Genomic DNA, 24,566 nt, shown 5'->3' with positions numbered 1-24,566 from the left:
TCCTCGGGAAGAGCCAGCAGATGGTAATCTTACGTGAACTCCATTTTTCTTCGCAATACTAGCAACTCTGATGCATCATACATACTTAGAGTGAGTTGGTTAACAAGGCAGCTCATTATTCCATTTGCTCTTCTTCATAACAGGCAAGTCCTCCAAACCCTTCTTCCTTCCCCTACTTTTTTTCTCTCTCTTTCATTAAGAAAATGAGGCGTTCCCATGGTGGCTTAGTGGTTAACGAACAGGACTAGCATCCATGAGGATGCGGGTTTCATCCCTGGTCTTGCTCAGTGGGTTAAAGATCCGGCGTTGCCGAGAGCTGTGGTGTAGGTCACAGATGCGGCTCAGATCCTGTGTTGCTGTGGCTGTGGTGTAGGCCGGCAGCTACAGCGGTGATTCAATCCCTAGCCTGGGAACTTCTGTAAGACAAAAGACAAAAAAAAAAAAAAAAAAAAAAAAAAAAAGAAAGAAATTGAGATAAAGATGCATAAAGGAACATTTCTACAATTACAGCCTTAAACCCAAAGTGGGAATGCCATTGTCCAGCCTAAACTCGCTGATGTCTTTTCTTGGATAACACTAAATCCAGGAAGGGTGTGGAGCAAAGCGGCAATAATGTGGAATTATTCAGCGTCTTTGGCAAACAGCAGTGGGGATTAAACAGGGCTTGCTTTAATAAGATTAATTCCGAACACTAAGAGCGGTTTGGCATATCCCCAAAGATACAAGGCATTTGTATCTATATAAGATTAAAGGTGCTTTCATACAAAGCAGTTTTATTTTTCAACATCAAAGAGATGCTTGAAGGAGGCACCGTGCAGCAAATGCAGGGAGTGCAAAAGCTTCTTTATACAAAAGACAGTCTGCTCATCCAGGAATTGTATGTGCATCTTTCACTACCCGGGACATGCAGAGCGTTGTTCTTAGAATCACAGGATGACGGAGAAGGGAAGACCAGGGGTTAGGAGTCAGGCTACCCAGTGATAACCTTGGATTTCCAGGGAGGGGAGCTCAGTGCTCCCGAGGCTGACGGTTGGATGGCTTTTATAAATAATAAATGATCATGCTGGTAGTAATAATGATAAGATCATCACAATAAATGTGGAATTATTACTCCGCCACCATTTCTCTGTGCCGGGCACTGTATTTAGCACACAGCAAATTCCACAGACTTCTGCTGCTAAATCTTCCTCCTCTGGGCTTTTAACTGGCCAGTCGGCACCCCCCACCCCCAGGTCTACTGTCTGGAGCTACACACAACAGACTTGCTCCACGGCGGCTGCAAATATTTGAAGGTAGCTTTTATGTTCTTTACTTGTATTTTTCTTTTTCTTTCTTTTTTTGGGTGCTCAGTTAAGTTTATTTTTGGAAACTGATACAGGAATTTGTACAGAGCGGTATTAAATCTCATCTTCCTGGCTTTGCCTCCCCCCCCCCCCCCGCCCCGCAGGCGGCTCAAATATTTGCAAATCTGGTTCTATCATCCTGTGCAGTAACCAGAACTTATAAAAGTTGCTACTGCAAAGGAAAAGCTTCCAAGTCTCCCTCCTAGCTTTTTCCCTTTCTTCTTTTCCTCTTTCTTTCTGCAGACATTTATTGAGGTTTTTTCCACGTGCCAGACACTCAGGCATGGGGGCTGCAACATTGCAGAAGTCACATCTTAGACTTCAAGAAAGCTGCTTCTTCTTCTTCTTCTTTTTTTTTTTTTTTTTAACACATTTTAAAATCCTCAAACATCTACTTTAATGAATACCTTCTAAGTTTTTCTAAAAAAATGAAATTCGTCCACAAAGGATAAAGCTGGCTTCTTGCTTAAGCAGAGATACAGAAACACACAGTACAGTGGAGTGTGATTTTATCATGAATGAAAGCGGGGGAGGGGAATTTTAAGCCGGAGTCGGGAGAATATTTATGTGTCGGGGAGAAAACAGGGAGCTAGGAGAATGCCAGCACTGCCAGCACCACCTCTGGCTCCAGGGGTATGGGACCCATCGGGGACATGGGCCATCCCCCCTTAATTCAGAACTAGCCAGAGGTTGTCCCAGGGCTGCGGGAGGGGAGAGGCTTTAGGCACCAAAAAGAAATGGAAAGAGGATTGGAATGGAAAGAGGATGGAGGTGAGGGGAGCCCACTGATGGGGGGTGGGGGTAGATGGGGGCGCAAGGTGGGGGGGTTGTCAGCCTGTTACTTCCCAGTGTCACAGGCTTGGCTCCTCTCTGCTACCTGCCTGGCCAGTTGGCCGGTCTCCTTTACATCCAGGCCAGCTGCCTTGGCTGGCACGGTGACGTTTTCACATGGGGAGGGTAAGGCTGGAGGATCCTGGGAGCCTTCTAGAGTACAATTAGCGACCAGGGAGGGACAGGATGAGAGAGGAAGTGGGGGGGGGGTCACTTGTGACCTGAAAATGCCCAGTTAGTCCCTGGGGAGGCTGGTAAGACCAAGAGCAAAGGGCTTTTTTGTTAGGACCGCTCGTGGGGCTCTTCCGAGTGTACTTCTCTGGTCGTTTAGAGGCTGGCAGCCACATGGAGACTGGAATTCTCAGCATCCAGGCAAGACGGCTTGTCTACTCACGCTGAGGATCCCAGGATGGTCTTGGGAGCCTGTGGCATCCCAGGTGTTGGGAAGTTTGTAGGACGGATAACAGGTGACCTTGGCAGACCCGGCATCCCACGCTGGACCTGCGTCCTTGTTTGAAGAGGGATCCCCCTTGTTCGAAAAGTGATCCCTTTTCTAAGGAAAGAAACTGCTGTAGCCAAACAGCAACAGGGTCCTGGGAATTAGTGGGTCCTGGCCTGTGCCAGCCACCCCCAGGAGCTGTCCTTGCATCTCTCCTTGGGCTTCCTAGCATCCCCGAGGGCCTGTAGAAAGCCTCTGGCCCACCCGGATTAGGGCTGCAGGCCTCTACCTGTTGCTGGGAGTTCAGAAAATTATGACCTGAGTGAAGAGAGCTGAGAGCATCTCTTTCCTTACAGAGCGTGGCCATGAACATGGTCAGGCGTAGCCCCTGGGGCACTGGGTGTACGGCCACGAGTGGGTGCAAACCACGCACATATAGCTGAGCTCCAAAAGCAGGCTCATGGCTGGGAACCCGGATAAAGCTGAAGTTGATCACAACCACCAGTGAGGGCAGGGCTGGGGTTCTTTGATGACCTGGAGGCAGGCTCAGGACTGACTCGGGGTGTGCTGCCCACATAGCCCTTTCTTCTGAAAGGCTAGGGGAGGCACCTGGCTCCACATTCGGGGTTTGGAGGGATTATATATGAAAAACGAATCAACTCTGTTATTAAACCAGCACCTCCTATTTTTGGTGGGACAGAAAGAACTGAGGCAAACAATTACTTTTTTGTCTTTTTAGGGCCGCACCTACGGCATATGGAAGTTTCCAGGCTAGGGGTTGAATTGGAACTGCAGCAGCCAGCCTACACCACAGCCACAGCCACCTACACCGCAGCTCACAGCAATGCCGGATCCTTAACTCCACTGAGCGAGGCCAGGGATCAAACCTGTGTCCTCATGGATATTAGGTTCCTTACCATGGAGCCACAACGGGAACTCCCAGAGGCAAACACTTCTAGCCTAAGAGATCATGAGCTGCGCAAGCCAAAAGCTGCACAAGCCAGGGAAAGCCCTACGAGCCAGGAGCAGACAGGTCTTGCTCTTGGTCTTACCAGCCTCCCCAGGGACTAACTGGGCATTTTCAGGTCACAAGTGACCCCCCCCCCCCGCTTCTTCTCTCATCCTATCCCTCCCTGGTCGCTAATTGAAATCTAGAAGGCTCCCAGATCCTGCAGCCTTATACTCCCCATTGGCTGAGGACTGGGTAGGGTGGGGGATCTGTGGCTGAGGTCCTACCCGACGATCTACGGCAGCCCCAACCACGTCAGCTAGGATGCCAGGACGCCACTGCGTCAGGGTGCAAGAGAAGCCGGGAGATCTGGTAGATGGGAGAGGAGCCTGGAGAGAAGCTTGGTTCTAGAACAGACCAGTGTATTCAAGACTCTGTCCCGGGACTGTGCCTTCTCTGTCAATCCATCACGTGCCCAGGAAGCACTGATAACACGGTGACACTGTTTAACACGAGGAATCAGTTGGGGAAGCGGCCAGGCCTCTGGGCTGGTGGTCACTGAGTAGCCGGTCAGGTCGGGCGCTGCGGGCCTCTCAGAGCTGCGGCCCGGGGCCTGTCTGCCAAGCCGGCCTCCTCCCTGGGCTTGCTCCTGGCCCGTGTTTTCCAATCTTCTCTTGGCTTCCTAGTCTCTCTCAGTCCTGCTTTATTATCTGGAGAAGGCCGTATTCATTTCTGCCGGCTCTTCCAGGGGGGGCATTTCTTTTGGGGATTCCAGCCTTGCTTTTGAATTTCCTTATCCCTTGAAAGCAAGTCTGTTCATTCTTTAAAAACTTACTCATGGAGTTCCCGTTGTGATGCAGCAGGGACAGCCTGACTAGTATCCATGAGGATGTGGGTTCGATCCCTGGCCTCACTCAGTGGGTTCAAGAGCTAGCATTGCTGTGAGCTGTGGTGTAGGTTGCAGACGCGGCTCAGATCTGGCGTTGATGTGGCTGTAGTGCAGGCCGGCAGCTGTTGCTCTGATTTGACCCCTCCCTAGTGTGGGAACTTCTGAGTGCCTCGGATGGGGCCCTAAAAATACAAAACAAAATAAAAAAACCTCACTCAAAGTCACCTCCTTGGTGAGGATGTGCCAGCAACTCTGGAGTCTGTCCTTTCCCCACAGGTCTCTCAACCCTTCTTTTATTGCAGTGTGTGTGTGTGTGTGTGTGTTTGCTTGTCTAGCACAGTGCCCAGCATGAAGCAGGATTTCAGCTGGAGTCTGGCCTGAATGGATGAGCCATAGGAGTAAAGGCACATAGGAGACCACCCATCAAGCTTCTGGCTTGGACTTTTCTTTTTGCTTTTTAAGGCCACACCTGCGGCATATGGAGGATCCCAGGCTAGGGGTCGAGTCGGAGCTGTAGCTGCCAGCCACAGCCACAGCCACGCGGGATCCAAGCTGCATCTGCGACCTATACCACAGCTCACGGCAATGCCAGATCCCTAACCTACTGAGCGAGGCCAGGGATCGAACCCGAATCCTCATGGTTCCTAGTCTGATTTGTTTCCCTTGCGCCACAACGGGAACGCCCTAGCTTGGATGTTTCCATCCACATCCCTTTCTTTTGTTCTTATGCAGGAAAAACCCGAGACGTGGGTTGTGGGTGGCCTCAGAGAGCAAAGATGCAGCTGATAAAAGGATGAGGTGGGCACAGGATGCTGGGTGTAGCTTGGGTGCTGCCAGCCTGGGCTTGGAAACCCTAGCCAGAACGAGGGGAGAAGCCTCATTTCTTTAAAGGATCCGGGGTATTCTCTGGTGCTCTGCAAACACAAGCCCTTCTGGTTGTGGTTGTCCTCGCCCTCAGGAGCTGTTTATCATCTCTAACTAACTGGCACGGTTCTTGGCTAAAGGCAGCTGCCTTCCCTCTTGGAGAGGAACAGTTCTAGCCTGTGTCAGTGAGTCCATGGTGCCCTGTCTGTGCTGATCAGGATCCATATGAAAAAAAAAAACAAAGTCAGAAAGTTCCGTTCACCCCCTTAGGCCCATCAGCACAGTTTTTAGCAGTATAGACACCCCAGTGTAGTCATTAAAACAATTTCCTAAAGGCTTTTTTATAAATAGAATTTCAAATGTATTCAGATTTGAACTTTCAAGGTGGGTGACCTTGAGCTGTCACTTGGCACCAAGCACCAGCACAGGCCACTCCGTGCCATCTCCCTGGAAGATCAGGGCCACTCTTTCGCTCCCATTTTAGAGGAAGGGGATGGAGGGAAGAAATATGGGGAAACCGAGTCATTTGCTTTAGGTCATTGGAGCCGGTTTGTGCTCAAGGCTGGAATTCGGATGTGGGGGATTCTGTGCCTGCCTAGTTGTCTGGCCTGAAAAGAAGTGTACGTCCCACCAGCCTTTCTCCTCGAACTCAGGGCCAGGGCTGTCTGGATTGGAAGGGACCTAGGGCTCCTTTCTTTGCGGAAGGATCTACTCAGCGTCACACTTCACAAAGGGTGGCCGGGGCAACACAGGCGGCAATAGAAGGCCAGGGGAGGGAGAGCAGATTAAGGGAAAGACACAAAATGTCTACACGGTGTCGCTCCTTTGTTCCCCAGCCGCTCCACGCAGCTCCCTGCTCCCTGGCGGGGCTGGAGGAGGAGGGGGTTGGGTCTCCCCGAACGCACGAGAGGGCGGATGCCCGCTGCTCTTACCCAAGCTGGCCGCGCGGCTCCGGCGAGAGTCCCAGCGGCTGCTTTTATTCAGCGTTCCGTTACCATGGGGACGGCGCCCTGGCGTCCCGCCCCTGGCGCCCTTAGAAGTTGCTCCTCGCTCTGAGTTCCAAGCCACAGCACCTGCCCTTGGCTTCCCTCTCCCACCTTCTTTCCTGGCGGGGGAGATCTTGGAGGCCCGCAGCAGTGGCTGGCCAGGAAGTTTTCTCACTGTCTGCGTCACGGCCACCTGCTTCAGGTGTTCCCGAATTGGCAACTCTGGACTGCGGATCGCCAGTACCCGGAGGGCAGCTGGCGCCAGGCCAGACTGCCATGGCACACAAGGCTCCAGGGCAGAGGAGGGGCGGCACAGATGGGGCGGAGTTTTATTCTGTTCTATTATTTATTTAAGGGTATGTAATTTTTATAACTTTTTCTCATTAGAAAATCGCGCAAGATGTGCCTTTCCTGAAGCCTGGGACCCAGCGCTGGGCTTGTGGGTGGGTGGCTGCTAAGCTGGGGAGGTGGGGTCTGAGGCTCCAAGGGGCTGAGACCCTTTAGCTGGGCAGGTCTGGGAGGCTGCAGGGTAGGCTGGCCGGGTGGTAGCATGTCAGGCACTGAGTGGACTCACTTGGGCTGGTCCCCAGGACAGAGACCCCTAGGCAGGCTAGGGGGTCCCTTCTTTGCTCTTTGGAGCACTGTTGAGCGAGGAAGGGGGGCTCAGGAGGGGAAGAGTCCAGGTGCATGGGCTTGGTCTGGGGTCAAGCACAGGAAGTAAGCCTGTGAAGTTCACATACTCTGGCTGCTCTGAGTGGACTGGCTGCGAATTGCAGAGAGGCCAGGTGGGCCAGGAGGCCAGGCTGAAATCCGTTTCTGTGTAGGCATTTCTGGCCACTTGTCACAGAGAGTCAGAAGAATAGAATCCAGATCTCTGAGGTGCCAGTCATGTTCTGTGATATCTTTTCCCAGTTTAAATAAATATTCACTTTGTACCTAAATTTTTTTTTTTTTTTTTTTTGGTCTTTTTGCCTTTTCTAGGGCCGCTTTCCATGGCATATGGAGCTTCCCAGGCTAGGAGTCTAATTGGAGCTGTAGCCGCCGGCCTATGCCACAACCACAGCCACACAGGATCCGAGCCGAGTCTGCAACCTACACCACAGCTCACGGCAATGCTGGATCCTTAACCCACTGAGCAAGGCCAGGGATCAAACCTGCAACCTCATGGTTCCTAGTCGGATTTGTTAACCACTGCGCCATGACGGGAACTCCCTAAATTCTATTTATAATGTTTTTATTCCATTTCTCAGAGGGTCCACCACGTTATATAAGCTCCAGGTATCCGTAGAACCTGAAGAATCCTGAGTGCCCCCTTCATACCAGGAGTGTGTGTTGCAGGGTTTCTTCATATCTTCTCTTGGGGGGCCTGCGCCAGGTTCTTGGGAAGAGGGTGAGAAGGACAGAAAAGGGGGCTCTCCTGGGAGAGGCATGGGACACAGAGAACCTCGGTGGCTCTTGGTCGTTCCGCCTTTGCTTAGCCCTGTGGGCAGTGAGCAAGCGGAAGATGTCCAGAGAGTGGTTTCTGCCCCCCCCGCCCCACACCTCCCTTCCCTTGACGTGGAGATGGATGAAGAAAAGCAGAGAGAAGTCACGCGCTTACTAGGACCCAGGGCTGACACCAGGAGCCTCAGTGAGTGGCCGAGGAGTGTAGGAAGGAAACAGGGGGAGTTGCCGTTATGGCGCAGTGGAAACAAATCCGACTAGGAACCATGAGGTTGTGGGTTCGATCCCTGGCCTCGCTCAGTGGGCTCAAGATCCCGAGTTGCCCCGTGAGCTGTGGTGTAGGTTGCAGACGCGGCTTGGATCTGGCGTTGCTGTGGCTGTGGTGTAGGCTGGCAGCTATAGCTCCAATTGGACCCCTAGCCTGGGATCCTCCATATGCTGCCAGTGTGGCCCTAAAAAGGCCAAAAATAAATAAATAAATAAATAAATAAAAAAGGAAGGAAACAGGAAGAGGGAAGATACTGCCAGGGGCCCAAAGAGCTCTTTGGATTGTTGGTCCCAAGGATCTCTCGAAGCACAAGGGGAAAATCTGAGGCTAGGTTATTCCAACAACTCTTGCTGTGTGTGGGGGGGGAGGGGGAGGGTGGAGAACTGGTCAAAGACTACTGAGGAGTTCCTGTTGTGGCTCAGTGATGATGAGCCCGACCAGTATCCATGAGGATGTGAGTTCGATCCCTGGCCTCGCTCCATGGGTTAAGGATCTGGGGTTGCTAGTGCTGTGGCTGTGGCATTGGCCGGCAGCTGCGGCTCCCGTTCAACTCCTAGCCTGGGAACTTCCATATGCCGCAGGTGTGGCCCTAAAAAAGACCACACACACACACAAAGATTACTGAGGTTTCCATTTCTCACTTATACTCTGGTGTGGCAAGGACTGGCTTGGGGGAACTTTGGGTCTCTCTATGATTTCCATCAACCTCACCTGAATCTAAGTCAAAAGTATACTTGGTTTGCAAACACAGATTCAAGACAAATTTCCTAGCCCACTCCCCACTGCTCCCAACAAGTCCATGGCCCCTAAGACCTGTCACGCAGAAATTTCAGGGTCTGTTCCCAGCCTGGTGAGTAGAACCTGGCCCGGATGTGTCATGGTAACGTCTTCCACAAGATGGCGCTGATGGGTTTTGTTTTTATTTTTTTATGTTGATTGATTCATTCCTTGGTCTGGGTTTTACTGAATGCCTACTACATGCTAGTATTGTTCTAGGAGGTGCTGGGGATACAGACTGAACAAAACAGACTAAGCCCTAAAAATTTTTTTAGAGGGATTAATTTTATTTCTTTTTTTCCATTTATAATGGTTTTTATTTTTTTCATTAAGCTGGTTTACAGTATTCTGTCAATTTTCTACTGTACAGCAAGATGACCCAGTCACACATACATGTATACATTATTTCTTCTCACATTACCCTCCATCATGCTCCATCATAAGTGACTAGATATAGTTCTCAGTGCTATACAGCAGGATCTCATTGCTTATCCATTCCAAAGGCAATAGTTTGCATCTATTAACCCCAAATTCCTGGTCCATCCCACTCCCTCCCCTTAGTGGTGGTGCCCCTCCCCCTTGGCAGTCACAAGTCTGTTCTCTATGTCGATGATTTTCTCTTCTGTGGAAAGGTTCATTTGTGCCACATATATATGTGTGTGTGTATACATATATATATATATATTCTTAATTAATTTATTATTTTTGTCCTTTTGCCTTTTTTAGGGCCGTTCCCGAAGCATATGGAGGTTCCCAGGCCAGGGGTCCAATCAGAGCTGTAGCCACCAGCCTACGCCACAGCCACAGCAACGAGGGATCTGAGCAGCGTCTGCAACCTACACCACAGCTCAGGGTAACGCCAGATCCTTAACCCACTGATCAAGGCCAGGGACTGAACCTGCACCCTCATGGTTCCTAGTCGGATTCATTAACCACTGAGCCATGACAAGAACTCCTGTGCCATATATTAGATTCCACATATAAGTAGTATCATATGGTATTTGTCTTTCTCTTTCTGACTGACTTCACTTAGTATGAGAGTCTCTAGTTCCATCCATGTACCTGCAAATGGCATTGTTTTGTTCTTTTTTATGGCTGAGTAGTATTCCATTGTGTACATATACCACATCTTCTTAATCCAGTCATCTGTCAATGGACATTTAGGTTGTTTCCTTGTCTTGGCTATTGTCAATAGTGCTGCACTGAACATATGGGTGCATGTGTCTTTTTCAAGGAAAGTTTCATCTGGGTATATGCCCAAGAGTGGGACTGCTGGGTCATATGGTAGTTCTATGTATAATTTTCTAAGGAAACTCCATACTGTTCTCCATAGTGGTTGTGCCAATTTACATGTCCATCAACAGTGCAGGAAGGTTCCCTTTTCTCCACACCCTCTCTGGCATTTGTTATTTGTGGACTTATTAATGATGGCCATTCTGTGCGAGGTGGTATCTCATGGTAGTTTTGATTTGCATTTCTCTAATAATCAGTGATGCTGAGCATTTTTTCATGTGCTTGTTGGCCATTGTATATCTTCTTTGGAGAAATGTCTATTCAGGTCTTTTGCCCATGTTTCAACTGGATCGTTGGCTTTTTTGCTGTTGAGTTGTATAAGTTGTTTGTATATTTTAGAGATTAAACCCTTCTCTGTTGCATCATTTGAAACTTTTTTCTCCCGTTCTGTAAGTTGTCTTTTTTTTTTTTTTTAATGTTTTCCTTTACTGTGCAAAAGCTTGTCAGTTTGATTAGATCCCATTGGTTGATTTTTGCTTTTATTTCTGTTGCTTTGGGAGATTGGCCTGAGAAAACATTTATAAGGTTGATATCAGAGAATGTTTTGCCTATATTCTCTTCTAGGAGTTTGATGGTGTCTTGTCTTACGTTTAAGTCTTTAAGCCATTTTGAGTTTATTTTTGCGCATAGTGTGAGGGCGTGTTCCAGTCTCATTGATTTATATGCACCTATCCTGTATTCCCAGCACCACTTGCTGGAGAGACTGTCTTTTTCCCATTTTATATTCTTGCCTCCTTTGTCAAAGATTAATTGACGTTGTCTTTTTGCCATTTCTTGGGCCGCTCCCGTGGCACATGGAAGTTCCCAGGCTAGGGGTTAAACGGGAGCTGTAGCTGCCAGCCTAAGCCAGAGCCACAGCAATGAGGGATCCAAGCCATGTCTGCAATCTACACCACAGCTCACAGCAACGCCAGATCCTTAACTCACTGAGCAAGGCCAGGGATCACACCTGCAACCTCATGGCTCCTAGTTGGATTCGTTAACCACTGCTCCACGATGGGAACTCCTTTTTTTCTTTTTTTGAGTTTCAAGGAATTTTAAAAGGTTATGGTTTTTACACTTTTAGAGGCAAAACTCAACTATGTTTTTATGTTGTTGCTGTCTGTTCTTGAGAGTTCTGCTGCATTTCTGACAGTTGCACGCTTTTTCCCTTCCAGACGGGTATGGCCTGCAGGAACTTCAGACACTTTTATTATCTGCCTGGGGACAGGATTCCCTTGCCATCTGTCTCTGTACCCTGAGATCCATCTTTTTGCCAGAAAAATACTACATTTCACCTTGAATGATTCCAAATGGTTGCTAAATACCAGCTTATCATTCTGAGGCCTCAGCTTGTGTGGCATCTGCCAATGTGGGTAAATTCACGGCTCCTTTTAAAGACAAATTCTGCTGGGTCTTTCAGACATCCTGGTGACCTGCTTCCACGTAAAGTGAGATGGACCTTGATCGGGGTGGCATTTATCAGACCTGTTTGCTTTTCAGAGCAAAACCACGCTGCCACCTGACCCTCTTCTCCAGAGGAGAAGCGCCATCGAAGGGCTCACTTGCCAGAGGCAAGTCTGAAATCATAGCTGAGAGAGGCCGGCCGAGGCCGGTGTGAACCGCCTGTTCTCTCGGCTTCAGTGAGCTCTGTCCTCGCTCTAAGTTACGTTCCCAGAGGCAACATCTTTGCGGGTGTTTACTACCCGAACTGGGCTGTTTCCAGAGACGCCATCACTTAGCCGTGATTGAAGATCTTGACTTTTACTGCAGACTGAGAGAAAAATGGTCATAAAATGAATGTTTCTGTACTTGGCGCAGAAATAACTGTTACAGCTCTCTTTCACTTTACCGATCTGGCGTCCTTTGTATAAGGATTCACGAGAATCTCGGACTCATCTGACCACCTGCTCGTGCTGAACTTTGTACTTGGGTGTCCAGCAGGTGTATCCCTTTCATGGCCAAACTGAGCTCTCATCCTGCCCCATTATCCACGCCTCCCTCAGTCTCTGTTGGCTCCACAAACAGCAGCTCCACTGCTCAGCCAAGTGTCTGTCTTTCTTTCTCTTTCCTTCCTTCCTTCCTTCCTTCCTTCCTCCCTCCCTCTCCCTTCCTCTCCCTCCCACCCTCCCTCCTTCTCTCTCTCTTTCCCTCTTCTTTCTCTCTTTCTCTTTCTTTCTTTCTTTCTTTGTTTCTTTCTTTCTTTGTTTCTTTCTTTCTTTGTTTCTTTCTTTGTTTCTTTGTTTCTTTCTTTCTTTCTTTCTTTCTTTCTTTCTTCATTTTAGGGCCACACCCATGGCATACAGAAGTTCCCTCGCTAAGGGTCGAATGGGAGATACAGCTGCCAGCCACAGCCACGCCAGATGGGAGCCACGTCTGCAACCTACAGAGCAGTTGTTCCCAGCAACGCAGCCGCCAGATGCTTAACCCACTGATAGAGGCCAGGGAACGAACCCTCATCCTCAAGGATACTAGTCCAGCTCTTTACTGATGAGCCACAATGGGAACTTCCAGCCAAGTGTCTCTAAATTATCTTGGCCACATTCTGTCTTGCTGCACCTGTAATCTGTTATCCAATTCTGCCTCTACATTTAACACACATCTGGAATCTGATCAGTTCTCACTGCCTTCTGTTTCTGGAAAATTTCACAAGCTGCTTCTTTTCATTTTTTTCACTTTTGTTTTTTTTGTCCTTTTGTCTTTTTATTTTTTTTTTTAGGGCCACACCCATGGCATATGGAGGTTCCCAGACTTGGGGTCTAATTGGAGCTATAGCCTCCGGCCTACACCACAGCCACAGCAACACCAGCTCTGAGCTGTGTCTGCAGTCTATGCTACAGCTCACGGCAACGTCGGATCCTTAACCCACTGAGCAAGGCCAGGGTTCGAACCCTCAACCTCATGGTTCCTGGTCTTCGTTTCCAATGCACCACGACAGGAACTCCCGCTGCTTCTTTTTTATTTGGCCATGCCTACAGCAGGCGGAAGTTCCAGGGCCAGCACTCCAACCCGAGCCGCAGCAGTGACAACACCAGATCCTTAACCACCAGGCCTTTAAAATATTAGGTCATGGCATTTCTCTGTTCAAAATCTCCGGTGCCTTCCTGTCTTACTGGGAGGGGAAAAAACCCCAAGAGCTCCACGTCCTGTCTGTCCCTTCCCAGCTCTGGCTCAATGCCCTCGTAATCTCATTCCCATCATGGGGCTCACACGTACTTCCACCTGTGGCCTCCATCTGGAAGGTTCTTCCTCCACGATCCACATGACCCCTCCCCCTCCCCCTTCATATCGTTTCTCAAATGCCATTTTCTCAGTGAGGTGTTTCCTAACCACCCTATGAAAACTTCAGGTCGCTGTCTGAGCTCCCTCTCTAGCCCCTGTTCCAGTATCATTTCCCCCCATAGCACTCATCACTCTCTGACCCACCGTAGGTGGTATTTACTGTCTGTCTCACCCGCCTGGAATGTAAGCTCCCCGAGGGCAGGATCTTTATCTGTTTGTTCTGTTTAGTTCACTTCTGTATCCCACCTCAGAACCCTGCCTGGAACGTGGGAGGTACTCAATTTATTGAATGAAGGATTAATTTCAAAGAGAATTAGCGTCAGAGAAAAAGCATCTTTTGTCTCAACGTTGTATTTTCTTAGGCAACATGATGGCTGATGCTCACTGTGCATTTCTTTGAGGTCTTACTAGCAGGTGGTTCAAAGTCAAATAGGGAGTTACAAGGACTGTCTCACCTTGATCTCTAACTCCGTGATCGTCCCCTTCTATGCGAGTTTTCATTGCCTTCACTTTTAACTTTTATTTGAACAGCTGTGTGTATCTGTATCCTCAGGGAATATGCATGGAACTTTTTTGGTTTCCAGTAAATATTTGTTGAGCGAATGCATTGTATGCAGTTTTAATCCTTTTTGGAAGTCAATGGGATAGGAACAGTAAATTATTAATGACCTCTGGTATGCCTAAAAAGAAATGGGCTGGAGAGAAACACGTGGTTGTTAGGAGAGAACGGGCTGGTACAGAAAGAAGCACTGCACCTGTTCCATGTCTGGGTGAGCGTCGGCTTTCTCATCCTGACGGGGACCCTGAGAGGGGGCAGAGGAATACATTTCCTGGGACGACAGGCATAAACGGGCACTGTCCTGACAAACTAGGACAAATGTTCACTTTAGCAACGGTTAATGTTTATTAAATAGTAAATATTTAGCAGAGGCTCAAGGTCAGAAAAGGGAAGCATAAGTAAAATGGATCAACAAAAGCCACCAGGAGATACCACTGGCGTCAAATGAGGATGCGTTCCTTCCCATTAGAAAAGAGTTAAAGGAGTTCCCGTCATGGCTTAGGGGTAACGAACCCAACTAAGATCCATGAGGATGTGGGTTCGATCCCTGGCCTTACTCAGTGGGTTAAGGATCTGGCGTTGCCACGAGCTGCTGCGAAGAGTGCAGATGCCACTTGGATCCCAACGTAGGTTTGCAGCCAAAGCCCCTATTCAACCCCTAGCCTGGAAACTTCCATATGCCATAGGTACAGCCCTAAAAAAACGGGGGGGGGGTGGAGGGGAGAAGAAAAGTTTAACTAAAAAGATTGACTCGTTACTTCTCTCCATAAAATTGACGTTGGTGGAGCAGTTTTAAAACCTGGAAAAGAGGAAGCAGTGAATACAACAGGCTATGGAGGGATGAAGCCAAGGATACCAAACAGAGTGACTCCCTGGGCCCCAGAGAAATCCAGCTACTTTCCAGAGGTGGAACCCCCCCAATCCCCAGGCACTCTCAGAGCTGCTGTTTGCCCACCCCCTGAAGCAGGGTGGAGGAGAATGACCTCTCTTCCACTTCATGGGGAGACCCCTGCCTTCTGTCCCCTTTTCATCCCCCAAACCTGGCTTTCTGTCCTCTCCAGCCCCCAGCCCCAAGATTACTCATTAAGGCCAATTCCTTAGGTTGCTGGTGGCACTGAGAGCCCCCAGAGCCTAAGCGAACTTGGTGGAGATGCCTTTTATTGTTTCCTAGCATCTTCCTGTCACTCTACCCTGGAGCCAAGAGAAGTTAGGCTAATAATTTTGTTTCTGCAAAATCATGCCAGTGGCAGGTGACTGCAAACAGACTCACGGCGGATCCATTTAAACACCCCTCCAGGTATTACAGTCTGAGGGGACACTCTGCCCTTGCTATGGGCACCTCTCCTGTATAAAGCTGGGCACCACCTTCATCTTCTTAGAATCCAGGCAGTGGGAGCTTTGTTTGCATAAAGACCTCCCCAGGGTCTTCCTTGTTCCTGGCACCCTGTCTAGGGATGGGTAATAGGTATTATTATTTTTAAAATCTTTTTAGGGCTACACCTGCAGCATATGGAGGCTCCCAGGCTAAGGGTCGAGTCGGAGCTGTAGCTGCCAGCCTACGCCAGAGCCATAGCAACGCGGGATCCGAGCAGCGTCTGCAACCTACACCACAGCTCACGGCAATGCCGGATCCTTAACCCACTGAGCAAGGCCAGGGATCGAACCTATAACCTTGTGGTTCCTAGTCAGATTCGTTAACCATTGAGCCACAACGGGAACTCCCCCAGTAACAGTTCTTGATGCTTATGTTCATTTGAACTTCTACTCATTCAAGGGTAGCTGGCTCTGATGGTGGCAACTCAAATTTTTTTTCCCCCTAAAAGACAACAGGGCAAAGCCATATTTTGAAAATCCTGCCTTTTTATATGTGGATGATCAACTGTTCCTCCCCACAGGGCCATATGTTCCTTGTTCTGTCTCTAGCTGAAAATGGGACGAACACGTCCAGGTCACCAGCTCTCGCTTTGCCGCCTATGTACTCCAGCTCTAGGGAGCTCTCCCCCAGGGGAGCCGAGGTCAGGGGCAGATCTCTAGGTGTAGGGAAGCGTAGGAAGAACAGACAAAGGCCAAGGCTCACTCGGCTCCACTATACAGAGCCCTTAACCGCAGTCGAGGGCATCACAAGAAGGAGGGAATTGCTGAAGAAGAGCTTAGAAAGGAAAGAAGAGGGGGAAAAAAAAGAAAAATTAAAACCACGTGGGAGACTCACTGAGACAGGTCCAGTCGTGCTGTATATGGTGGCCCATGGGGAAGAGTGTCCTTCTGGTTGTGTTATTTCCCACCTGGGAACCGTCAAACCAAACGGGTGGGTGAAGAGGAATGTCGCAAGCTCCTCACCCTCTGAGCAGGGCAGCCAGCTCGCGCCTTCAGGAAGCTCAAAACTTGTGTGTGCCTTTGCAGGGAACAGCATGCATTCCTGTGGACTGTGGGAACAGGGCTTTCACCAGACATCACATGGCCAGGGGCATTTTCCCAGAGTCCTTTGGGCAGGACAGACAGATGTCAATGCCAAGGACGCTGCTTCCCTCTAGGCAGATTCAAGGAGTTCCTGGTCTGAAGCAAGCTTGGCTATTGTCCCAGCCTCCCAGCCCTCTGCTGCCACCAGGGTGGACCACCAACCCCGAAGATACAGATGACACTGGTTTGCTAAGGAGTATCCCGAGCCGCCCCACTGCTGGGCGGCAGGTGACAGCAAGCCTTCTTCACACACCTTCCTCAGTCTTTTTGGCTAAATCTCCCTGGAAACTGTTAGAAGAAGCCACAAACAGGCTGCACCTGTTTGCTGCAGGGCTTCTGGTTCTCTGTAGTGATTTGGGCTGGGGGTGGACATCACATCAGCTGCATATCCGCAGAAATGATGTGACCGCATCCCGGGGGCTGGGAGAAATTTACAAAGACGTCCTTCCCTGGAGACACCGAGAAAAGAAAAAATCTTATCTCTTAGGAATCCAGAAATGTCTGTATTTCAAAGCAAACCTTTACCATAATGAAAGGACAACATGGGCTTCCTGTAAAAATTCTCACTTTTGATCCGCCGTCAAAGAGATTCTTAGCTATCAGGGTCATAGCCTTGTATCTTGCAGCGACCTTGGTTATGAGGTTGGTTGAGATGAAATCAGAGCTCTGCTAAATTGAGGACGGCCCACTGCAGGGCTGACCATGGGTCTGTTGGTGGTCTTCTCAAGGGGGGGACAAACCGAAGGTTCCATGGAACCTGGTCACTCCATCTTTCTATGTGTGCACCTGGTCCACCTGGGTGAATGGTGAACCGCCGTGTAAACTAAAGAGCCTTTGAATTATTATCTCACAATGTGGACAGTTTTTATAACCTGTTCTGGGGGATGATGAACTCATCAAGGGAAGAAAGTTGCCTGGCTTTGAGAGAGCTGGGCTGTGATTGGGCGCTCCAGTTCCAGTGATTTATAGCCCCTTTTAATGCAGCTGGGATTGGGAGCGAAGGTCAGAGTGGGTCTTTTAGTAGATGTATGAGAGTGGATTTGAGATATAAATTATGCAACACTTGAAAGTTCAACACAGATACAAATTGGGCAGCTCTTTCATGGTGTTTGGGGAGTTATGACTGATTTGTGGTCTGCTCGTGAATGAGGGGGGTAGGTCACCTTCCAGTTATGCAAGTACTTTTCCCATTAGGACAAATTAATTAGGGGTTCATGTGGTGAGGTCATGAATGGAAATGCTTGGTGTTTTGACCCCCTAAATCTGTGTTCCTGCCCATAGGGCCCCAGTGATAGATTTCTTTTATGTTCGCCAAGGAATTATGAGATCTTGTCTCTGAGTCCAGCACCAGACACTTTTAGGGCATCCTTAACTTTGGAGCTTGTTCAAGTTGCAGCTGGGAAGCTGATTTTTCTAAGACAAATCCTATTTCATTTCCATCTAAGATTTAACTTTGAAATTCCTTGGTGATGCTTTTGTTTTCCAAATATTTTGGATCGATGCAGTTTACTTTTCTGTTACGGGGGGCAGAAAGAATTCTAAGCAACTCAGCCTTTTCCCAGCTGAGCAAATCAAATGAAGGAAAACTTTGATTTATTTGATTTGAAGCTGTGTAGCAGCCAGAAATAATTCACCTCCTGGTTACTAATCTGTGTCCCTTTCTGATGATAGCCTGGATGCCCTGGAGCTTTCATGAGAGTCATTTCTGAAATATCCGAGGAAGCCCCAGGAGCGGGGGTTGTTATTTTTGTATGAGGTATTTGATGCTAAACATAAATGCTCTGAGTGTCGGCTCCTTGGAAAGTCGAGACTTTATTTTGAATCCCCAGGGGCTGGCTCTCCACATCCTGTTAGAGAGAAGCCAATACAGAGGGCTCTATGCACACTTGTTTTTCTGCTCCAGACCTGTAGGATCTGGAGCTGTCACCTCTCAGGGAATTTTCTTTTTCTTCTTCTTCTTCTTCTTTTTTTTTTTTTTTTTTTTTGTCTTTTCAGGGCTGCACCCGTGGCATGTGGAGGTTTCCAGGCTAGGGGTCTAATCAGAGCTGTAGCTGCCAGCCTACACCACAGCCACAGCAATGCCAGATCTGAGCAGCGTCTATGACCTACACCTCAGCCCACAGCAATGCCAGATCCTTGACCCACTGAGCGAGGCCAGGGATCGAACACGCAACCTCACGGTTCATAGTCGGATTTGTTTCCGCTGCGTCACGACGGGAACTCCTCGGGGAACTTTCATTTCTTAGTCTCCTGGGCAGCAGTACCCACACGTTCTGTTCATTTGTTCCTGAAATATGAGATTTCATACTTACATGTCCCAGCCTGGACCAGTGTCTACCAGATACAATCATGTAGTAACACGGTGGACTTCTTAGGATTTTTGGAGTTGGCTGTTTAGGTTTGAAGGTCCACTGTGAGCTACAGCTTTTTTTTTTTTTAGCTTTTTAGGGCTGCATATGGAAGTCCCCAGGCTAGGGGTTGAATCAGAGCTATAGCTGCCAGCCTACGCCACAGCCCAGCAACTTGGGATCCAAGTCTTATCTGCGACCTGCACTACAGCTCACAGCAACCCTGGATCCTTTACCCACTGAGAGAGGCCAGGGATCGAACTCGCATCGTCAGGGATCCTAGTCAGGTTTATTGCTGCTGAGTGACGATGGGAACTCCCTACAGTTTTTAAGTCAAAATCCTTTTGGGGCTCCTGCTGTGGCACAGTGGGCGACAAATCTGACTACAGCAGCTCGGTGTGCTTCAGAGGTGTGGGTGTGATCCCTGACCTGGTGCAGTGGGTTGAAGTATCTGGTGTTGCTGCAGCTGTGGTGTAGGGCACAGCTGCAGCTTGGATTCAGTCCCTGGCCTGGAAACTTCTGTATGCCATGGGTGTGGCCTTAAAATCCAAAAATAAAATAAAATTGGAGTTCCTATGTGGCTCAGCGGGCTAAGAACTGATTAGTATCCATGAAGATGCAGGTTCAACCTCTGGCCTCGCTCAGTGGGTTGAGGATCCAGTATTGCCGTGAGCTGTGGTATAGGCTGCAGACACAGCTTGGATCCTGCATTGCGGTGGCTGTGGTGTAGGCCAGCGGCTCCAGCTCCGATTTGACCTCTAGCCTGGAAACTTCCATATGCCGCAGATGCGGTCCTAAAAAGACAACAATAAAATAAATCAAAATCCTATCTTCATTTGGTTGTCTTTCAGGAAATGCTGCAGGATTTTTTCTCTGTCTTCTTTCTAACCCACCCTCACCCTCTCCTCTTTCCTTTCCTTGTCCCCTTGCTCCCCTTTGCGGCGTCATGACTCCTGAGGACTCTACCTTCCCTTTTCTATACAGTAGAAATGGGCAGGTGGCGGAAGGGCTGGAGGGAGGGATGCACAGGGAATAACAGCTGTCGACTGCGCAGTCTTAGGTGAGACTTCGGATGTTTTGCCACTAACGTTTGATGAGCGGAAGTGACCGCCATCCTTGCGTTCAGTAGGGAACCTGGAATCCTTTGAGGGTCACACACCGGAGAGTGAACTGGTTTGCGCTTGGCCAAGGAGGACCTTGGGTCAGTCAGCCGGGGCCGCCTTGGCAGATCCCACCACAGCGCCCCCTAGCGTACACGTACACAAGATGCTTGAGCGGTAGGGAAGGGATGCACATGGCTGAGAATCACCAGGTGCCCATCCCGTAGGTAATCTCACTTCAGCTTCACAGCCCATCCAAAGTGGGTACCATCTCTTCAGTTTGACTGATGAGAACCTGAAACTAAGGTAAAGTAGGCTGCCAGTGCCTAAGCTGGGACCACGTTTGGACTGAAGACACTGATGCCATCAGCTAAACCATGCTGCCCGGCCCTCATTCTGGGTGAATGAAATCTCTGAGAAGTTGGGATTGTCTTTTTACTGGTCTTCTATGAATTTCTACTCTGGGGAGGTGGGGCATGTTTGTACCACAACCGTTCCCAGGCTGTAGCTCCTGATCCTCTTGTTTCATATCATCTATTCCTATCCCGTGGTGAGTTCTCATAGGCGGGAAATTGATAAAGTGCAGAAGAGCTTCTTGTGGTTTGGGATAATGGTCCCCATGGAGGCATCTCAATGGTGGGGAGGAATGAGATGGAGTGTGTAGACGGAGCACGGTGTTGTATTCAGCTCAGATATAAGCCATCTTGTATAACCACCATACGAGTGCCGAGCTCTCGGGATGTGTCCCACCTGCCTTTCAGTTCCGACTCTAGCTCTCCCTCCCTTTCTGATGGGGCAGGTCTGCAGCTGTGTGTGAGTGAGGCCTCAGTTGGGACCTTACAGAGCTTTCAGAGCCCCCTTATGACCAGGGACTGTCTCCGAACAAATCATTATATGACCAGGAAGGAACACAAGTAGTGGAACTTGTGTGTGTTTAGAAGTGTTGACATATGAAAAGATCAAGAAAATGCTGCAGGTGGAGTTCCTGTCATGGCTCAGTGGAGTGAATCTGATTAGTATCCCTGAGGACACAGGTTCGATCCCTGGCCTCACTCAGTGTGTTAAGGATCCGGCTTTGCCTTGAGCTGTGGTGTAGGTTGCAGATGCGGCACGGATCTGGCGGTGGCTGTGGCTGTGGTGTAGGCCAGCAGCTGTAGCTCCGATTCTACCCCTGGCCTGGGAACCTCCATATGCCTCAGGTGTGGACCTAAAAGGATTAAAAACAAGAAAAGAAAAGAAAAGAGAAAATGCTGCAGGAAAGCTTGCAGAATGGGCATTCATAGTTTGGATGAAAATCTCCGAGATAACCATGGCGTGCCTTTTCAAGAATTTTCTCAGTGGTAGAGAAGATAATATCCTGTGGGAAAACATGGACTTTGACACTTCTGAGTTGACAAGTGGTTTAGGGTATATGAACTCTCTACGTGAAGAAGCTTTAGAAATGCCTACCTGATTTGTCGTGCTTATATTTTCCTTTTTGTTAATGCACCAGAGTAAAAAATGTTAAAAAATTTATGTGTGTAAATCTGAAAGAGCCCTTTCAATAAGTGTAAAATAATACTCTAAGTTCTAAGAAAGCATTATGTTATCATTTAATTAGAAGTTTGTTTTGTTTTGTTTTGTTTTGCATTTTAGGGCGGCACCTGATGCATGTGGAGGTTCCCAGGCTAGGGGTTGAATCTGAGCTGCAGCTGCCAGCCTACACCACAGCCACAGCAACACCGGATCTGAGCCGAATCTGTAACCCACACCATAGCTCATGGCAATGCTGGCTCCTTATGGATCCTAGTCGGGCTCGTTAACTGTTGAACCAAAAAGGGAACCCCTAGAAGTGCTTTTTTTTTTTTCTTTCTAAGTGATACATAAAATAACAGTGCATCTTACGTAGATGGAATTTTGGATCCAGGGGAAATATGGTACCTACCACCTGTGGAAGGAAAGATATTTATGAGTGTACAATATGCACACTTCAGGGAATATATAGCTTGCATCTGAAGAGATGATTTGAATCAAATTAAAAAAAGAAAAAAAACAAATGAAAAATCAGAATGGCAAGATAGAAGGTAATGAGGAGAAAAAAAAATAGCAGTGAAACTTTCATTATGTAGTTAAGGAAAACTCTACCTGTTGTAACAGGAAAACCCTCTGAGGCTTATTATGGAGGCTCATTTCTTGCTCTCAGGAAACCCTCATTATGGTGGGGGCAGGGGTGGGTGCTCTGCTCTGCTTGGGACCTGCCATCTTCAATTCATCCCTGCCTCTGAGATTGCCACGGGGTGTCCAGACAGCAGATGGGGGAAGGGAGAGAGTCCAGAAACTAGACACTTTGCAGGTTTGGAAAAGTCAACTGCTTCTAGCCTTATATAAATCTAAGAAATATTTTGAACAGCTGATTTCCATTAAATTTCAGACCTGTAGGGAGTTCCCGTCATGGCTCAGTAGAAACGAATCTGACTAGCATCCATGAAGATGCAGGTTCTATCCTCGGCCTCGCTCAGTGGATTAGGGATCCCGAGTTGCCGTGAGCTATGGCATAGGTTGCAGACTTGGCTTGGATCTGGCATTGCTGTGGCTGTGGTGTAGGCCAGCGGCTACAGCTTCAATTAGATCCCTAGCCTGGGAACATCCATATGCTGCGGGTGTGGCCCTAAAGAGATTAAAACAAATTCAGACCTGTAGAAAAGGTCAGATTAAGGGGGTAGCTTTGCCAATGCTAGATTGGGAGTGTGTACTATGAATGATGCATGGACACTCTTAAAAGAGAAGAGATCTTCTGCAAAGAAAATTCTAGTAATGTTCTAGAAAATGAAGTACTAAATTATCCTAGAAACACCTTGAAATTGGCATGGGGAGAAGGAATACTTCCGCATGGACCACTCAATCCTATGGTACTTAGAAGAGAATGAATCCCAGATTAGAACTGTGGAAGCATAGCTACTGACCCCAAAGAAATCAAAATTTAATTTACCCAAATTCACCAAAGCTGGAAAGTGGAATTGAACAAAACCGTATCAGGCAATGGAAACAGCATCAGGACCAGACAAATTTGACTTGGTTGAATTCTATCTAACACTTGCAGGCCAGATAACCTAATATTATATAATCAATTCCACATCAAGGAAAGAGATGGAAAACTCGTCTATGTTTTGAACTGAGTATTATTTTAATATAAAACCTGATAATGATAGTACAGAGAAAACTATAGTTTGTTAATATGTATGCAGACATTCCCAACAGAACATTAGCAAATGGAATCCAGCAATGAAAAAAACAGTAAGTGTGATCAGGTAGGTCTTAGCTAAAGAGAACAAGGGTAGGAGTTCCCGTCGTGGCGCAGTGGTTAACGAATCCAACTAGGAACCATGAGGTTGTGGGTTCGGTCCCTGCCCTCGCTCAGTGGGTTAACGATCCGACGTTGCCGTGAGCTGTGGTGTAGGTTGCAGATGCGGCTCGGATCCCGAGTTGCTGTGGCTCTGGCATAGGCTGGCGGCTACAGCTCGGATTAGACCCTAGCCTGGGAACCTCCATATGCCGCAGGAGTAGCCCAAAGAAATAGCAAAAAAAAAAAGACAAAAAAAAAAAAAAAAAAAAAAAAAGAGAGAGAGAGCAAGGGTAATGAACTAGGAAGGAAATCTATCAGCATAATTTGGTACATCAATGAAGGGAACAGTGGTCTTATTAATTAATGGTCGAAAGCCCTTTTGATGGAATTCATCTGCCATTCTAGATAAAAATGATGTATAATTGATTTAGAATTCTGGCAAATGCTGATTTGGCTAATTCTAACCCATTCCCAGCCTCCTTTGTCAGGGCTGGCTCATTTATTTGTTTTTTAAATTTTTATTACAATTTTTTATTGAAGTATATTTGGCTTACCATGTTGTATTAGTTTCAGATGTACAGCAAAGCGAATCAGTTATACATATCCATTCTTTTTTCTCATGTAGGTTATTACAGAATATTGCATAGATTTCAGTGTACTTTATAGCAGGTCCTGGCCAGTTATCTATTTTATACATGGTAGTATGTATATGCCATTCCCCCCCAAATTAGCCCTCCCCCCAACAGTTTCCCCTTTGGTAACCATAAATTTGATTTCTAAATCTGTTTGTTTCTGTTTTATAAATAAATTCTTTTGTATCATTTTAAAAATTAGATTCCACATATAAATGATATCATCTGATATTTGTCTTTCTCTGGCTGACTTCATTCGGTATGATAATCTCTAGGTCCAGCCATGTTGCTGCAAATGGAATTATTTTGTTCTTTCTAATGGCTGAGTAGTGCTCCATTGTGTGTGTGTATTCTTTTTTCTTTTTTTTTTTGTCTTTTTAGAGCTGTACCCAAGGCATATGGAAGTTCCTAGGCTAGGGGTGGAATGGGAGCTATAGCTGCCGACCTACACCACAGCCACAGAAACACCAGATCTGAGCTGCTTCTTCACCCTACATCACAGCTCATGACAATGCCGGATCCTTAACCCACTGAGTGAGGCCAGGAAGTGAACCTGCATCCTCATGGATACTAGTCAGATTCATTTCCACGGAGCCACAATGGGAACTCCTATACCACGTATTCTTTATCCATTACTTTGTCAGTTGACATTTAGGTTGCTTCCATGTCTCAGCTTTTGTAAATAGTGCTGCAGTGAACATTGGGGTCCATGTTTTCCTTTTGAATTATGATTTTCTCTGGATATATGCTCAGGAGTGGGATTTCTGGATCATATGGTAGTTCTATATTTAATTTTTTGAGGAAC

The 24,566-nt window shown here is 47.9% G+C and overlaps 2 protein-coding genes across 2 annotated transcripts in view; one reads left to right on the top strand and one right to left on the bottom strand.

Moving 5' to 3' along the window:
* ERICH6B (glutamate rich 6B) overlaps positions 1–6,602 on the bottom strand; it is an 80,470-nt gene extending 73,868 nt beyond the window's left edge. The window contains 1 exon segment of the mRNA XM_021065392.1: positions 6,248–6,602. The gene's annotated coding sequence lies outside the window, so the exon portion shown is untranslated.
* The window catches only part of SPERT (spermatid associated), a 107,499-nt gene that overhangs the window by 38,738 nt on the left and 44,195 nt on the right, over positions 1–24,566 (top strand). The gene's annotated exons all lie outside the window — the stretch shown is intronic.

The sequence above is a fragment of the Sus scrofa genome, chromosome 11 (genome assembly GCF_000003025.6).
Source record: "Sus scrofa isolate TJ Tabasco breed Duroc chromosome 11, Sscrofa11.1, whole genome shotgun sequence".
NCBI lineage: Eukaryota > Metazoa > Chordata > Mammalia > Artiodactyla > Suidae > Sus > Sus scrofa.
This window is presented reverse-complemented; position numbering and strand designations above follow the sequence as displayed.